Source organism: Ranitomeya variabilis, chromosome 2 (assembly GCF_051348905.1).
Source record: "Ranitomeya variabilis isolate aRanVar5 chromosome 2, aRanVar5.hap1, whole genome shotgun sequence".
NCBI classification, from domain to species: Eukaryota; Metazoa; Chordata; class Amphibia; order Anura; family Dendrobatidae; genus Ranitomeya; species Ranitomeya variabilis.
This window is the reverse complement of record NC_135233.1, coordinates 19932812-19951678: the sequence shown is the minus strand read 5'-3', so window position 1 is coordinate 19951678 and position 18867 is coordinate 19932812. Positions and strand designations below refer to the sequence as shown.

Here is an 18867-nt window from a genome sequence, read left to right as displayed (position 1 = left end):
ATGTCAGTACAGCTGAGTTGGCACTGTCTGAGGACACCTGGCATGTGAGTACAACAATCATACAGTTATCTAAGGGATTGATGGTTAAGGATTTAGAGACGCATACTGCCTTGAAGAGTCAGAATAGTTTAAAGGCTTTTTGTTTGTTCGGGTCCTGTGTTTTCTCAGGGACCTAAATCCCCCCAAAATCTGCTATGTCTGAATAACGTCTTAAATAGAAATAATACTGCACACAGTGCACCACACATATACAGGATATACAGTTCCCTGCAGAAAATATCATCTAATATCATCTAACTGCCGAACTGGAGACCGAGCTCAACGGAAGCCGGAGGGAGAAACCAGGATGGTGTCATCACAACTTGATCAGTCACATGAGGGGGCGGAGTCAGACTCAGTGTTGAGGAGCTGAAGGACCTTTGGTGATGTCATGGCCATGTGATCAGTCACATGGAGGGGGCGGAGTCTCATTTACAACTTTCCTGATTCTGTGGTTACGTCTTCATAATCAGGTAATAGAGACATGTGAGAAATATACAGGAGTGCGGGCGAGGTATATACTATATAATCGTCTAAGGGGCACTTCTGTCTGTCTGTCACAGAAATACACTATATACACACAGCTCTACACTATATACATAGCTCTACACTATATACACAGCTCTACACTATACACATAGCTCTACACTATATATACACAGCTCTACACTATATATACACAGCTCTACACTATATACACATAGCTCTACACTATATACACAGCTCTACACTATATACACACAGCTCTACACTATATACACAGCTCTACACTATATACACAGCTCTACACTATATACACATAGCTCTACACTATATACACAGCTCTACACTATATATACACAGCTCTACACTATATACACAGCTCTACACTATATACACACAGCTCTACACTATATATACACAGCTTTACACTATATACACACAGCTCTACACTATATACACACAGCTCTACACTATATACACACAGCTTTACACTATATACACAGCTCTACACTATATACACAGCTCTACACTATATACACACAGCTCTACACTATATACACACAGCTTTACACTATATACACAGCTCTACACTATATACACACAGCTCTACACTATATACACACAGCTCTACACTATATACACACAGCTCTACACTATATACACACAGCTCTACACTATATACACACAGCTTTACACTATATACACAGCTCTACACTATATACACAGCTCTACACTACTGTATATACACAGCTCTACACTATATACATAGCGCTACACTATATATACAGCTCTACACTATATACACAGCTCTACACTATATACATAGCGCTACACTATATATACAGCTCTACACTATATATACACAGCTCTACACTATATATACACAGCTCTACACTATATATACACAGCTCTACACTATATACACATAGCTCTACACTATATACACAGCTCTACACTATATACACAGCTCTACACTATATACACAGCTCTACACTATATATACACAGCTCTACACTATATATACACAGCTGTACACTATATAAACACAGCTCTACACTATATATACATAGCTCTACACTATATACACAGCTCTACACTATATTCACAGCTCTACACTGTATACACATAGCTCTACACTATATACATAGCTCTACACTACTGTATATACACAGCTCTACACTATATACATAGCGCTACACTATATATACAGCTCTACACTATATACACAGCTCTACACTATATACACAGCTCTACACTATATATACACAGCTCTACACTATATATACATAGCTCTACACTATATACACATAGCTCTACACTATATACACTGCTCTACACTATATATACACAGCTCTACACTATATACACAGCTCTACACTATATACAAAGCTCTACACTATACACACTGCTCTACACTATATACACAGCTCTACACTATATACACAGCTCTACACTATATACACAGCTCTACACTATACACACTGCTCTACACTATACACACACAGCTCTACACTATATACACAGCTCTACACTATATATACACTGCTCTACACTATATACACACAGCTCTACACTATATATACATAGCTCTACACTATATACACAGCTCTACACTATATATACACAGCTCTACACTATATACACAGCTCTACACTATATACACAGCTCTACACTATATACACAGCTCTACACTATATACACAGCTCTACACTATACACACTGCTCTACACTATATACACACAGCTCTACACTATATACACAGCTCTACACTATATATACACTGCTCTACACTATATATTAGGGTTGAACAATTAATATAATGTTCAATTCTCTAGTTGCCTACTCCTGGCCTAATGGATATTGATCATGTGCACTAAAGAAATACACCAGACACAGTCAGCTGTAACTCTCCTTGATCAATGTGTGGCTCAGCTCCAAGAAGGAATTTTATTAGTGAAAACACAATGTTATATATCTCCTGTAAGGGGGCTCGGTTAGCTCTAAAATGGGAGTGATCGGATGTATTCCATTGGTTAGTGGGTTGGGCATGAGCAAGTCCATGGGCGAATCCATGAGGTCATCAGGGTGGGTTGGTCCGTGAGGTCATCAGGGTGGGCGTCGCTGTGGGTGGATCCATGAGGTCATCAGTGTGGGCGTCGTCTTGGATACCAGACCACACGGTCTGGTGAAACAGGAAATGGCGGCCATCTTCAGTGTCTTCATTGTTCATCTTGGATACCAGACCACACGGCTCTGAGAGAGGAGATGGCAGCCATCTTAAGTGTCTTACTTTGTCTGAGGAAAACTTATGTAAGGTTAAACAATACATGTTATAGGTTGCCTCTCTCAATTACCTTATGTGTTGAGGTTAATTAAGTATTTGATCTTATGGCTCTCCTCAACAGTCCCCCCTAAATACTTTATTAACCTTTTCTTTTATCTTGATCCCACCGTGGTTCCCTAACCCATCAATGTTAAGTGTTATTATGACATCAGAAGCTTCATGACAATATGGATGCTATAGACACCAGAGAATGTGTGACCAATTACGGGTATACCGGAGCGTGTTACCCATGTCCTTGGGACTTTCCTACATGCTGGATCTATTACTCTCCAATCTCCCATCTTTATGGTTACTTACAGTAAAATACACATGTGACTAACCCTGATGTACACATCCTAGATCTGACCGTCTTGCCCGGGAGGGGAAATTGGAGTTTTCACCAGTTTGAGACAAGTTTTCCCTTGTGGAAAACCTCCCTTTGTAGCTGGACTTTGACAAGCAGGTCAGATCCTACTCTGTCCCTAACTGTCTAACAAGTTTATAATGTGAGAGATGGATCCAGGAGGCGCTCAGCAACCCTGACTGAAGTAGGAGTAGTCAGGAGCACTTGGTAGGGACCCTCAAATCTCGACTCCAGGAATGTCTTTCTGATGAACGTCTTTACCAGCATGTAGTCACCAGGTTAGAAAGTATGGGTACCGTCACTGGAATCTGGACCTGGAATGGATGATAAAACTTGTACATGTGTTATTGACAGTTCTTTAGTAACAACAATTGCATAATTTACAAGAGTATCACTTCCTAAGGCTAGCTGTTGTGGAAAATATTGACCCAATCTTGGAGGCCCCCCAAAAAGAATCTCGAATGGTGTGAGTTTAGTGGAACCCCTTGGAGTGTTTCTGACTGAGTATAAGGCAACGTGCAAAATGTCTGTCCAAGTCTGACCTCCTGACTGGCTTTCAGTAATTTATTTTTGAAGGTGCCATTCAGTGTTTCTACTTTCCCACTGCTCTGGGGGTGATACGGAGTATGTAAACCCAAATCCGCTCCCACCAATGTCCATAGTTCCTTAGACAGTGCTGCAATGAATGCGGGTACTTGGTCACTCTCAATTACCTCTGGGACCCCATATCTGCAGACTACTTCAGTCATCAGTCTCTTAACAGTCACTCTGGCTGTCATGTTGGTTACTGGATAGGCTTCGGGCCATCCTGAGAACATGTCACTACCAGTACATACTCGCATTTCCCTACTTTTGGCATTCGAATGTGGTCAATCTGAATTCTCTGAAAGGGATAAAGTGGTTTAGCCAAATGTTTCTGAGTAACTTTCTGAAGTGGTGCTGGATTGCATGCTGCACACACAAGGCAGGACTTGAAATAATTTTTGGGTGACAGTAGAAATTCCAGGTGCCATATAAGTCTTCCAAATCAGGTCATTCATCCGATTCTTGCCTCTGTGGGTGATACCGTGTGCCCATTCTGTCACTGAGGGGTACAGATTACGGGGTAGACAGACCTTTGTGTTCACCCTCCAGACTCCATCTTCATCCTTTTTTAGCTCCTCCTTCTTGCCATGACTTCTTTTCATCATCTGGTGTCTTGCCTTGATGTAGATTGATAATCCTCATAAGAGAGGCTTTAGTCCCTTCTTCAGTGTCTTGTGACACGTACACCGCTGCTTTTTCTTTCCCAAATGGATCCACAGCATAGGTTTTTGCTGTTTTGTCAACAAAGAAGTTCCCCCTTGCTTCTGGAGAATCCAGTCTCCCGTGAGCTTTGATCTTGATCACTGCAACCTTTGAAGGTAGATTCAGAGCGACCACAAGTTCTTGCATGGTAGCAGCATGTTTTAGAGGAGTTCCACTGGACGTTAGGTATCCTCTGGCTGCCCAGATACTGCCGACGTCATAAGCCACTGCAAAAGCGTATCTTGAATCCGTGTAGATGTTGACCATCTCCGTTGCTTCCTGACAAGCCAACGTCAAAGCTTTAAGTTCCGCTTCTTGTGCAGACGTGCGGTGGTAGGGATCCGGCTGAGATGACCTGGTCATGTGTAACCATGGCATATCCCGTATGGAACCTTCCTGTTTCATCTGGAAATCTGGAACCATCAGTGAAGAACGTCAGGTCAGCATGTGGGAGTGGGTCTTCAGACACGTTTTTCTTGGAGGCTGCTTCTTCCTGCATTTGTTTGAGACAGTCATGATCCTCTGAGTGTGTAGAGGCATCTTCTCCGAGAGCATCAGTATCATCATCCACATCCCCCCTGGAAAGAGGAAGCAGCGTGGACAGTTTGAAGATGCTGCAGCGGACAAGAGTGACATTATCCGGAACCAAGAGCCAACATTGGAGTCTCATATGATGCTGCACCAACAGATGTTTAGGTTCCAACAATAGCAATTATGTCGTGTGGAGCCATTAAGAGAACTGGATGTCCTCAGATGATATCAGGATTTGGGATTCCAAGAGCTGGTGCAGACTGTATGGCCTGTTTAAGACCATAGAAAGCTTCCACGGATTTTGTTCATAGTGGAAACGCTGACGTCTTGAGGTCATCGTACAATGGCTGCATCAGCTTTGAGGCATCTGGAAACCTTTGGCAACAATAATAATTGATAGGTCAGCCAACTCATCCGAGGCCCTTGTCTTAGGTTCTTGGCAGAACTCAACACCAGAGTCCCATGTCTCGTCATGCTCCTGTAGAAAGGCATCGGCTGTTTTTCTGGATCTAGAACTTGGTTCAACAGAGTAGCAGCTTGCTGGGGTGTAAACTTGACATAGATGGTGGGCTCCTCAGACATGAGCATTGGCACTGTTGGCGGTGGCACCTGAAGCGGGAGTAGAGATGGCACCGGGAGTGCAGATGTAGTCCCTTGTGTATGAGGAGCCGGAGGAGGTAACAGTCCTGGAATGAGGGGCTCTATTTGGGCAGCTCCAGTATCATGGTGTGGGGTCCAGGTGACACAGACAGTCTTAAAAGCTTTAACAGTCCTGTCCTCATTACTAATTAACCTGATTTCAGAAAGGCAGCAAATGCTTGGGGGGCTACACTTGTTTATTATAATTTCAACGATTTCCCTTGTACATGCATGAACAGGGAAACCGAAAATGCCAACACCAATGGCGGGAATTGTCAAGGTCTCAATGTGCTCACTAATATTTGCATACTCTAAAATGCGAGTTATTGCTGCACGAAGTTGTTGAGCACTAACGTCTGGATGAATAGGGTCATAAGTAGGGGTCACAGCATGTATGATCATTCTACATGGAAGATTGCCAGCTTTAGTCACCGCTATGTCCCCAACAGCTATCTGACCACGTGACTCAACAATGATATGACTGTCAGCTTGAATAGTCGCCCCTCCTGCTTCCACTATAGCTCTAGCTACACCTCCGTTGTGCTCTGACCGAGAATTGGCAGCATTAACAATAGCGTCTGTCTCCATTGTTGTTATGTCACCCTTTCCCACCACTAACAAGGGTCCCTCAGGAAGTTCCTTTTCAAAAATAGGTTGCCAACATTCCCTCCCCTTTGTGCTTCCTGTGCTATTGGTATCCCCCTCCCACATTGAGCCCCCCCTTGATACAGTCGCCACCGTCCCATACAGGTGTGCGCTTGGCTGCGAGACAGCCTGTGAGGTACTGGGCATAGGGTTATGTAGGCTGCGTGAGAGTGCTGTTGTGGAAGCATTGGGAGGAGAGGCCGCTGCTTGGAGCATCTTATGTGGGTGTACGGCTAAATTGGCAGTGGAAGTGACAGTAGAAAGGGTAGGTGCTGGGGACGATCCAGGTGGGAGGACTGCTGGATTCACAACAGGAGTGATAGGGGAAAGGGTTGGTGCCCCATTGGAAACAACTGAGATAGGAAACATGGGTAAAGCCTGTTCACTTCCCGAAGGAATATAGTATTGGCCGTTAGTGGTCATTACTGGGTAACAAGGATTTGGTGATGTGGCGTGTAGCCTTAATCTGAGATGTTCACCACCAGGAGCAGCACATTCGCCATCCACAACATGGCTGCCGTCAGAATTATATTTACCACCAACAAGATGGCCGCCATCAGAATTATATTTACCACCAACAAGATGGCCGCCATCAGAATTATATTTACCACCAACAAGATGGCCGCCGTCAGAATTATATTTACCACCAACAAGATGGCCGCCATCAGAATTATATTTACCACCAACAAGATGGCTGCCGTCAGAATTGTATTTACCACCAACAAGATGGCCGCCATCAGAATTATATTTACCACCAACAAGATGGCTGCCGTCAGAATTGTATTTACCACCAACAAGATGGCCGCCATCAGAATTATATTTACCACCAACAAGATGGCCGCCATCAGAATTATATTTACCACCAACAAGATGGCCGCCATCAGAATTATATTTACCACCAACAAGATGGCCGCCGTCAGAATTGTATTTACCACCAACAAGATGGCCGCCATCAGAATTATATTTACCACCAACAAGATGGCTGCCGTCAGAATTGTATTTACCACCAACAAGATGGCCGCCATCAGAATTATATTTACCACCAACAAGATGGCCGCCATCAGAATTATATTTACCACCAACAAGATGGCTGCCGTCAGAATTGTATTTACCACCAACAAGATGGCCGCCATCAGAATTATATTTACCACCAACAAAATGGCTGCCGTCAGAATTGTATTTACCACCAACAAGATGGCCGCCATTACATTTAGCACATGGCTCTGGGCCACCATTTTGGCTGCTATCACATTTAACACATTCGCCATTAACAAAATGGCCGCCATTACATTTACCACATGGCTCTGGGCCACCATTTTGGCTGCTATCACATTTAACACATTCGCCATTAACAAAATGGTTTTGTAATACACAACTCAAAACTCTATTCTTTCTATTCCTTTTCTCTTCTACCCAATTTCCATTTTTTTTTTTTTTTTTATACAGACTTTCAGAGACTCTTTCTCCTGCCCTAGCAATAGACAACAATCCATTATCTTCTAGGATACCTTTTCTTTCTTTCAAGACAAGCTTACACTCCAGGGGCTGTAACCATCCCCCCTTCTGGCATTCCACACAATTTCCACTAGTGTGCATGAGTCTAACTTGCCATCTGAATTTGGCTTAGTGCCTATACGGCAGAACTGCATTAATTTCTCCATCTTTCTATAGATATACAGTATATATATCTATCTATCAAGATAACAAACACCAAACAAACAATAAGACGGGGGAGATGACTCAAACCTGAGATTCTAAAGGGAACTGAGTCTGCAGTACTCAGTTCCTATTGCTTCTTGTCACGTGGTCCCTGTCTGACTTCCGTGCTCCGTACTTTACAAACCAATTATTCCCTACTTTGTCAAATTGCTCCCTAACTTACCGGTCCCCGTGCAGAGTCAATTACTCGATGTCACGGGGCAAAAAAAGAAAAACTATAAATTTAATTGGCTCAAACTGAGCCAATTGCTCCAAGTTTCAATGAGCCGCTACACAATTTATTATGCCCGAACTGAGCCAATTGCTCCAAGATTTACCGGGCCCCCCTAGGCCGAGTCAATTACTCCAGGTCCTAGTCTCTCTTGTACAGAACTGAAAATCTTATCACAGGCGACAACCGTATACCACAGACAAAAATTATTTTATTTTTTCTACACTTGCTTGCTTTCCTTCTCTATAAAAAAAAACCTGCTTAATCCCGTTCTCCACATGCTTTTCCTGCTCATCCTGTTCCAAACACAATGCTTCTCTTTAACTAAAAACAAACCTGTTTTTCCTGTTTTTCACTTGCCTCTAGCCCTCTGTAGAGAAAAAAAAAACTTGCATCTTTTTAACTTTTAAGTCATCTCCCCTCTTCACAACATGTAACAGGCAGTAGGCAACTAAAACGTGACGGTTCTTGCAATTAAATGACCAGCAGCGGAGATACCCTTCTGCCGTCTTACAGATACCAAGAAAACCGGACACGGTCAGGCAATCTGCAAAGGATACCCCGAAGGACACAGGTAAAGACTACAGATTATAAAAATCAGCAGACTTACCGTGTTCTGTTAAGGAGTTGATCAGTCTCCAGGTTCGGGGTACTCAGTGCATCCAGCCGTTCCAGTCGCCGGTTTTCAGGGTTCAGGGCTCTTCCTCTGCTGGCCCCAGGTTGGGCGGCCAAATATTAGGGTTGAACAATTAATATAATGTTCAATTCTCTAGTTGCCTACTCCTGGCCTAATGGATATTGATCATGTGCACTAAAGAAATACACCAGACACAGTCAGCTGTAACTCTCCTTGATCAATGTGTGGCTCAGCTCCAAGAAGGAATTTTATTAGTGAAAACACAATGTTATATATCTCCTGTAAGGGGGCTCGGTTAGCTCTAAAATGGGAGTGATCGGATGTATTCCATTGGTTAGTGGGTTGGGCATGAGCAAGTCCATGGGCGAATCCATGAGGTCATCAGGGTGGGTTGGTCCGTGAGGTCATCAGGGTGGGCGTCGCTGTGGGTGGATCCATGAGGTCATCAGTGTGGGCGTCGTCTTGGATACCAGACCACACGGTCTGGTGAAACAGGAAATGGCGGCCATCTTCAGTGTCTTCATTGTTCATCTTGGATACCAGACCACACGGCTCTGAGAGAGGAGATGGCAGCCATCTTAAGTGTCTTACTTTGTCTGAGGAAAACTTATGTAAGGTTAAACAATACATGTTATAGGTTGCCTCTCTCAATTACCTTATGTGTTGAGGTTAATTAAGTATTTGATCTTATGGCTCTCCTCAACATATATACACACAGCTCTACACTATATATACATAGCTGTACACTATATACACAGCTCTACACTATATACACAGCTCTACACTATATACACATAGCTCTACACTATATACATAGCTCTACACTACTGTATATACACAGCTCTACACTATATACATAGCGCTACACTATATATACAGCTCTACACTATATACACAGCTCTACACTATATACACAGCTCTACACTATATACACAGCTCTACACTATACACACTGCTCTACACTATATACACACAGCTCTACACTATATACACAGCTCTACACTATATATACACTGCTCTACACTATATACACACAGCTCTACACTATATATACATAGCTCTACACTATATACACAGCTCTACACTATATACACAGCTCTACACTATATACACATAGCTCTACACTATATACATAGCTCTACACTACTGTATATACACAGCTCTACACTATATACATAGCGCTACACTATATATACAGCTCTACACTATATACACAGCTCTACACTATATACACAGCTCTACACTATATACACAGCTCTACACTATACACACTGCTCTACACTATATACACACAGCTCTACACTATATACACAGCTCTACACTATATATACACTGCTCTACACTATATACACACAGCTCTACACTATATATACATAGCTCTACACTATATACACAGCTCTACACTATATACACAGCTCTACACTATATACACATAGCTCTACACTATATACATAGCTCTACACTACTGTATATACACAGCTCTACACTATATACATAGCGCTACACTATATATACAGCTCTACACTATATACACAGCTCTACCCTATATATACATAGCTCTACACTATATACACAGCTCTACACTATATACACACAGCTCTACACTATATACACACTGCTCTACACTATATACACAGCTCTACACTATATACACAGCTCTACACTATACACACTGCTCTACACTATATACACAGCTCTACACTATATACACAGCTCTACACTATATACACAGCTCTACACTATACACACTGCTCTACACTATATACACACAGCTCTACACTATATACACAGCTCTACACTATATACACACTGCTCTACACTATATACACAGCTCTACACTATATACACAGCTCTACACTATATACACAGCTCTACACTATATACACACTGCTCTACACTATATACACACAGCTCTACACTATATACACAGCTCTACACTATATACACACAGCTCTACACTATATATACACAGCTCTACACTATATACACACAGCTCTACACTATATACACAGCTCTACACTATATACACAGCTCTACACTATATACACACAGCTCTACACTATATACACAGCTCTACACTATATACACACACAGCTCTACACTATATACACAGCTCTACACTATATACACACAGCTCTACACTATATACACAGCTCTACACTATATACACACAGCTCTACACTATATTTACATAGCTCTACACTATATACACACAGCTCTACACTATATATACATAGCTCTACACTATATACACACAGCTCTACACTATATACACAGCTCTACACTATATACACACAGCTCTACACTATATACACACTGCTCTACACTATATACACAGCTCTACACTATATACACAGCTCTACACTATACACACTGCTCTACACTATATACACACAGCTCTACACTATATACACAGCTCTACACTATATATACACTGCTCTACACTATATACACAGCTCTACACTATACACACAGCTCTACACTATATACACACTGCTCTACACTATATACACAGCTCTACACTATACACACTGCTCTACACTATATACACACAGCTCTACACTATACACACAGCTCTACACTACACAGCTCTACACTATATACACACACAGCTCTACACTATATACACAGCTCTACACTATATACACACAGCTCTACACTATATACACAGCTCTACACTATATACACAGCTCTACACTATATATACATAGCTCTACACTATATACACACAGCTCTACACTATATATACATAGCTCTACACTATATACACACAGCTCTACACTATATACACAGCTCTACACTATATACACATACCTCTACACTATATACATAGCTCTACACTACTGAATATACACAGCTCTACACTATATACATAGCGCTACACTATATACACAGCTCTACACTATATACACAGCTCTACACTATATACACATAGCTCTACACTATATACACAGCTCTACACTATATACACACAGCTCTACACTATATACATAGCTCTACACTATATACACAGCTCCACACTATATACACACAGCTCTACACTATATATACACAGCTTTACACTATATACACAGCTCCACACTATATACACACAGCTCTACATTATATACACAGCTCTACACTATATACACAGCTCTACACTATATACACAGCTCTACACTATATACACAGCTCTACACTATATACACAGCTCTACACTATATACCCAGCTCTACACTATATACACACAGCTCTACACTATATATACACAGCTCTACACTATATACACAGCTCTACACTATATATACACAGCTCTACACTATATACACAGCTCTACACTATATATACACAGCTCTACACTATATACACAGCTCTACACTATATATACACAGCTCTACACTATATACACAGCTCTACACTATATACACAGCTCTACACTATACACACAGCTCTACACTATATATACACAGCTCTACACTATATACACAGCTCTACACTATATACACAGCTCTACACTATATATACACAGCTCTACACTATATACACAGCTCTACACTATATACACAGCTCTGCACTATGTACACACAGCTCTACACTATATACACAGCTGTACACTATATATACACAGCTCTACACTATATACACAGCTCTACACTATATACACAGCTCTGCACTATGTACACACAGCTCTACACTATACACACAGCTCTACACTATATAAACACAGCTCTATACTATGTACATACAGTTTAATGCTGTACACTATACACAAAGATCTATGCCATATACGATATATTATACAGTGTAGAGCTGTGTGTATATTGTATACGGCATAGATCTTTGTGTATAGTGCACAGCATTATACTGTATGTATATACTTTGTGGCATAGAGCTGAGTATATATAGCATACAGTGTACAACCATGTGTATACAGTATACTGTGCACAGTGTGTATATAGCATACGATGTAAAGCTGTCACTGTGTATTTAGTATGTGGTGTAGAGTGGTGTCTATATATTATACAGTGTAGAGCTGTTTTTATATAGACCCAACTCTACACCACATACTAAATACACAGTGACAGCTTTACACCATATACTATATATATAACTGCTTCTTCACCCCATTCCAATTACCACCCTCTGTTACCCTCCCTTCCTTTGAGGTGCGCTCTGTGAGCATCTACTCCCCCTCCAACCTCCAACTGGCTGTCATTTACCGCCCCCAGGGCCAGCCACCACCTTCTTTGACCACTTCACCACCTGGCTACTTCATTTCCTCTCCGCTGACATCCCCACTATCATGTTGGGTGACTTCAACATCCCCATTGACACTTCCCTCTCAGCTGCCACTAAGCTTCTATCTCTCACTTCCTCCTTCGGCCCCACTCAATGGTCTTCTACAGCCACCCACAAAGATGGCCACACACTGGACCTCATCTTCACCCGCCTCTGCTCCCTATCTAACCTCTCTAACTCACCTTTTGCTCTCTCTGACCACAACCTACTCGCATTCTCTTCCCTCTCCACTCCTTGTCTACAACCCCCAACCCACAAACTTGCATACCCTTGCAGAAATCTTAAACACCTCGATCTACACTCAACTCTCTGAAGAATCCCTTCTCCCTCTCACAGAAGTAAGTTCCCTACACAATGTGGATGACGCTGCCGCTCTATATAACATCACAATAGCTGTAGCTTTGGAATCTGTTGCCCCTCTCACACATACCAAAGCTCGCAAAATCGACAGACAGCCCTGGCACACCAGCCTGACCAAAGAACTGAGGCGAGCTTCCAGGGCTGCTGAGCGCAGATGGAAAAGATCGAACTCCAGAGAGCACTTCATCGCATTTAAACAGTCCCTCACTACTTTCAAGACCACACTCGCCACAGCTAAAGAAACCTACTTCTCATCTCTCATATCCTCCCTGTCTCACAATCCTAAACAGTTATTCAACACCTTCAATTCTCTCCTCTGTCCCCCACTCATCTCACTTGAAGACTTTGCCTCATTTCTCAAGCAGAAGTTTGATAACATCAGAGACAGTTTTGGTCGACAACCCCAAGAGCCCTTCCTCCCAACTGCCCAGCCCTCCACCTCCAAAACCGACTTCTCCACCATTGCAGAAGATCGACTCTCCACTCTTCTCTCAAGATCACATCTCACTACCTGTGCACTTGACTCGATCCCTTCCCACTTCATCCCAAACCTCGCCACAGTCTTCATCCCAACCCTAACCCATCTCTTCAACCTATCACTAACAACTGGTGTTTTCCCCTCAAGCTTTAAACATGCCACAATCACTCCTATCCTCAAAAAGCCCTCTCTTGACCCATCCTCTGTATCTAGCTATCGCCCTATATCACTTCTCCCCTATGCCTCAAAACTACTGGAACAACACATCCATCTTGAACTGTCTTCCCATCTCTCTTCCTGCTCCCTCTTTGACCGCTTACAATCTGGCTTCCGTTCACACCACTCCACTGAAACTGCCCTAACTAAGGTCACCAATGACCTATTAACTGCCAAGAGCAAGCGACACTACTCTGTTCTCCTCCTCCTCGACCTGTCGGCTGCCTTTGACACAGTGGACCATTCCCTATTATTACAGACCCTCTCATCCCTTGGCGTCACAGACTTGGCACTATCCTGGATCTCGTCATACCTAACAGATGGGACATTCAGCTTCTCCCACTCACACACCACCTCCTCACCTCGCCCCCTATCTGTCGGAGTCCCACAAGGTTCAGTCCTAGGGCCACTGCTCTTCTCCATTTACACATTTGGCCTGGGACAGCTCATAGAATCTCACTGCTTTCTGTATCACCTCTATGCTGATGACACACAGATCTACATCTCTGGACCAGATATCACCTCCCTACTAACCAGAATCCCTCAATGTCTGTCCACTATTTCATCCTTCTTCTCGGCTAGATTTCTAAATCTTAACATGGACAAAACAGAATTCATCATCTTTCCCCCATCTCACGCGACCCCCCCAATGAACCTATCCATTACAGTAATCGGCTGCCCACTCTCCCCAGTCCCACAAGCTCGCTGCCTCGGGGTAATCCTTGACCCAGTTCTCTCTTTCAAACCACATATCCAAGCCCTTTCCACTTCCTGCCACCTTCAACTCAAAAATATTTCACGGATCAGTACATTCCTAAACCAAGTATCTGCAAAAACCGTAGTCCATGCCCTCATCATTTCCCGCCTTGACTACTGCAACCTCCTACTCCCTGGTCTCCGCTCGAACACTCTCGCACCCCTCCAATCTATTCTAAACTCTGCTGCCCGACTAATCCACCTGTCCCCCCGCTATTCCCCGATCTCTCCCCTCTATCAATCCCTTCACTGGCTCCCCATTACCCAGAGACTCCAGTACAAAACCCTAACCATGACATACAAAGCCATCCGCAACCTGTCTCCTCCATACATCTGTGACCTCATCTCCCGGTACTTACCTACACGCAACCTCCAATCCTCACAAGATCTCCTTCTCTACTCCCCTCTTATCTCCTCTTCCCACAATCGCATACAAGATTTCTCTCGCGCATCACCCCTACTCTGGAACTCTCTACCACAACATATCAGACTCTCGCCTACCATCGAAAACTTCAAAAATAACCTGAAGACCCACCTCTTCCGACAAGCCTACAACTTGCAGTAACCACTGATCAACCAAACCGCTGCACGACCAGCTCTACCCTCACCTACTGTATTCTCACCCATCCCTTGTAGATTGTGAGCCCTTGTGGGCAGGGTCCTCTCTAATACTGTACCAGTCGTGACTTGTATTGTTTAAGATTATTGTACTTATTTCTATTATGTATACCCCTCCTCACATGTAAAGCGCCATGGAATAAATGGCGCTATAATATTATTTATTTATATAGCACCATTGATTCCATGGTGCTGTACATGAGAAGGGGTTACATACAAATTACAGATATCACTTACAGTAAGCAAACTAGCAATGACAGACTGAAACAGAGGGCCGAGGACCCTGCCCTTGCGGGCTTACATTCTACAGAATGGTGAGGATGGAGACAATAGGTTGAGGGTTGTAGGAGCACCGGTGTTGGTGAGGCGGTAGCTTCAGTAGGAGTGAGGAGGCAGCGGGGTCAGTGCAGGCTGTAGGCTTTCCTGAAGAGATGGGTTTTCAGGTTCCGTCTGAAGGATCCGAATGTGGTTGATAGTCGGATGTGTTGGGGCAAAGAATTCCAGAGGATGGGGGATATTCTGGGGAAGTCTTGGAGGCGGTTGGGTGAGGAGCGGATAAGTGTGGAGGAGAGAAGGAGGTCTTGGGAGGACCGGAGATTACGTGAGGGAAGATATCGGGAGATTAGTTCAGAGATATATGGAGGAGACAGGTTATGGATGGCTTTGTAGTTCAGTTTTAGTAATTTGAACTGGATACGATGAGGGAATGGGAGCCAGTGAAGAGATTTGCAGAGGGGGGAAGCGGAGGAGTAGCGAGGAGAGAGATTAATTAGTCAGGCAGCAGAGTTAAGGATGGACTGGAGAGGTGCAAGGGTGTTAGCGGGGAGGCCATAGAAAAGGATGTTGCAGTAGTCAAGGCGGGAGATGATGAGGGCATGCACAAGCATTTTAGTAGATTGAAGGTTGAGGAAAGGACGGATTCTGGAGATATTTTTGAGCTGGAGGCGACAGGAGGTGGAAAGAGCTTGGATGTGCGGTTTGAAGGACAGGGCAGAGTCGAAGGTTACTCCGAGGCAGTGGACTTCCGGTACGGGGGAAAGCATGATGTCATTGATTGCGATAGATAGGTCAGGTAAGGAAGATCTATGAGATGATGATGAGTTCAGATTTGTCCACATTGAGCTTGAGGAATCGAGAGGAGAAGAAGGAGGAGGTTATGGCTGATAGACACTCCGGGATTCTGGACAGCAGGGAGGTGATGTCTGGTCCAGAAAGGTAGATCTTAGTGTCATCAGCATGAAGGTGGTACTGGAATCCATGGGACTTTATTAGTTGTCCCAGGCCAAGTGTATAGATTGAGAAGAGTAGGGGTCCTAGAACAGAGCCTTGGGGGACTCCAACAGAGAGAGGGTGGGATGAGGAGGTAGTGTGGGAGTGGGAGACGCTGAATGTGCGGTTGGAAAGATATGAGTAGATCCAGGATAGGGCGAGGTCTTCGATGCCAAAGGAGGAAAGGATCTGTAGTAGGAGGCAGTGGTCAACTGTGTCAAAAGCAGAGGACAGGTCTAGAAGGAGGAGTACAGAGTATTGTCCGTTAGCTTTGGCTGTAAGTAGGTCATTAGTGATTTTGGTCAGAGCTGTCTCAGTTGAGTGATGGGGGCGGAAACCAGATTGTAGATTGTCAAAGAGCAAGTTAGATGAAAGGTGGGAGGATAGTTCAGCGTGGACGTGCTGCTCCAGGAGTTTGGAAGCGAATGGGAGCAGCGATATTGGGCTATAGCTGGACATAGCTGTTGGGTCGAGGGTTGGCTTTTTAAGGATAGGCGTGATTGTGGCATGTTTGAAAGCAGAAGGGAAGGTGTCAGAAGTTAGTGATAGGTTGAAGAGGTGGGTTAGGGATGGGATAAGTGTGGTGGTGAGGTTGGGGAGGAGGTGGGATGGGGTCAAGCGCACAGGTGGTGAGGTGCGATTTGGCGAGGAGACAATTAAGCCCCCCTTCAGTGATCTTGGAGAGGGAGGTTATGGGGTTTGGGCATTGGTCTGGTGTACAAAGGGGTTGTGGTAGTTGAACAATGAAGACTTGCCTTGTTTGATCTTATTTTTAAAGTGTGTGGCAAAGTCTTCAGCAGAGATGAGGGAGATTGGAGGAGGCAGTGGGGGGCGGAGGAGGGAGATAAAAGTTTTGAATAACTGTTTGGGGTTATATAGGATAGGGAGGATACGAGGGTTGTGAAGTCGCCTGTTTAGCAGAGGTGAGAGCAGATTTAAAAGCGAGTGTTGCCTGTTTGAATGTAATGAAGTCGTCTTGCGAATGTGTTTTCTTCCAATGCCGCTCTGCAACCTGGACAGTTGCAGGAGCTTTTTAGTGGTGTTATTGTGCCAGGGTTGTCTATTGATACGTCGCACTGCCATGAACGAGAGGGGCGACCATGTCAATAGCTGATGCGAGAGTGGCATTGTAGAAAGCAGTGGCAGTGTCTGTGTCATGGAGTGAGGATATGGATGCTAGTGGTAGGATAGAGTCAGAGAGCGTGTGGGAGTCTAGGTGTGCAAGGTTTCTGTGGGGGTGCGCATGTTGCTGGACATGGGTGACCGGTGAGGAGGACAGGGATGAGAAAGTGAGCAGATGGTGGTCGGATAGAGGGAGAGGGGAGGTGGTGAAGTTAGATAGAGAGCAGAGACGGGTGAAGACCAGGTCTAGGGTATGTCCGTCTGTGTGGGTGGCTGCGGTGGACCACTGAGTAAGTCCAAAAGATGAAGTAAGGGACAGAAGTTTGGATGCTGTTGACTGAGGGGTATCAGTGGGGATGTTGAAGTCACCCATGAAGATGGTGAGAATGTCAGCAGAGAGAAAGTGAAGAAGCCAGGTGGAGAATTGGTCAATAAAGGCAGTGGCTGGGCTTGGAGGTCAGTATATGATGGCCACTTGGAGGTTGGAGGGAGAGTAGATGCGGACAGACTGGACATCAAAAGAGGGGAGGATAAGGGAGGGTAGAGGTCAGATTGGGTTAAAGGTGCAGTTAGAAGAAAGGAGAAGGTCCACTCCACCACCATGTCTGTTGCCGGGACGAGGGGTGTGGGTGAAGTGGAGGCCGCCGTAACACAGGGCAGCAAGGGAGGCAGTGTCAGAGGGTGTTAGCAATGTTTCTGTGAGGCCAAGGAAGGCAAGATTCTGAGAGAGAAAAAGGTCATGAATCGCATGAAGCTTAGTGCAGATTGAGCGGGCATTCCAGAGTGCTCCAGAGAGAGGGAGCAGGGGGGTGGGCGCCAGGGGCACGGGTTTTATGTTGGAAAGATTGCGGTAGTTCGTATTAGATAGGGAGCGATATGAGGGGGTAGTCAT

The 18867-nt window shown here is 44.1% G+C and overlaps 1 pseudogene across 1 annotated transcript in view; it reads left to right on the top strand.

Moving 5' to 3' along the window:
- The first annotated feature begins 458 nt into the window (after positions 1-458).
- The window catches only part of LOC143804206 (uncharacterized), a 64086-nt pseudogene continuing 45677 nt past the window's right edge, over positions 459-18867 (top strand). Inside the window, exon 1 of the transcript XR_013220994.1 lies at positions 459-512. The product of XR_013220994.1 is annotated as an uncharacterized LOC143804206 (transcript). The remainder of the gene's footprint in view (positions 513-18867) is intronic.